Source organism: Orycteropus afer, unplaced genomic scaffold, assembly GCF_000298275.1.
Source record: "Orycteropus afer afer isolate SDZICR_OR568_19922 unplaced genomic scaffold, OryAfe1.0 scaffold00328, whole genome shotgun sequence".
Taxonomy (NCBI): Eukaryota; Metazoa; Chordata; class Mammalia; order Tubulidentata; family Orycteropodidae; genus Orycteropus; species Orycteropus afer.
Genome location: NW_006921915.1, coordinates 2,121,938 through 2,122,639, shown reverse-complemented (window position 1 = coordinate 2,122,639; position 702 = coordinate 2,121,938). Strand labels below are relative to the sequence as shown.

General features: G+C 31.1%; 1 non-coding gene across 1 annotated transcript; it reads right to left on the bottom strand.

The window, feature by feature from the left end:
* Positions 1–395: 395 nt before the first annotated feature.
* LOC122151191 lies at positions 396–502 on the bottom strand. The gene has a single exon (XR_006164028.1). It is a non-coding gene; the product is annotated as a U6 spliceosomal RNA (small nuclear RNA).
* Positions 503–702: the final 200 nt, after the last annotated feature.

Below are 702 nucleotides of genomic sequence, written 5' to 3'. Positions count from 1 at the left end.
TATGGAAGTAGATTGCCCAACCTTCCATCCGAGGAGTGACTGGTGGGTTTGAACTGTCAATCTTCTGGGTAGCAGTCAAATGCTTTAGGTGCTACATTACCAGAGCTACCTTAAAAATAGTTATTTTTCAAAAAAAAAAAGTATCTTTCAAAGTTTATCAATTTTATAAAAAGTTCTATCAGAACGGCAATTACTGCTCAAGTATTTAATGGATATAGCAACTATTTCTTCAACCGGAAGACAAATATAAAATGTACATTGTTGGCATGTTTTAAATCTTCTAATATTATAATTTTATTATCTGGCAGATCAGCTAAAAACTATGCAAGATAGCTTCTTTCCTAGGTTTTATATGTCTAAAGACAGATATCAAGTGTTTATTTTTATCTATTTATTTAAATGTGGAAAGCTTCATGAATTTGAGTGTCATCCTTCTGCAGGGGCCATGTTAATCTTTTCTGTATGATTCCAATTTTAGTATATGTGCTGCCAAAGTAAGCACTTTTTTATTTAAGTATTTATAAAGTGTGAGATATGAAAACAATTCCTAAAATGTAAAATCTCTCTCTTTTTTTTTTTTTTTTTTAACTGAAGGTAGTTGGAAAAGCAAATGATAATGAGCTTCAGATTTATGAAATATTTGTAGGGGTGAAGGAATTTTAGGAGTATGTGAAACAGTTACAGGGGTTCTAAAAAGCCCTG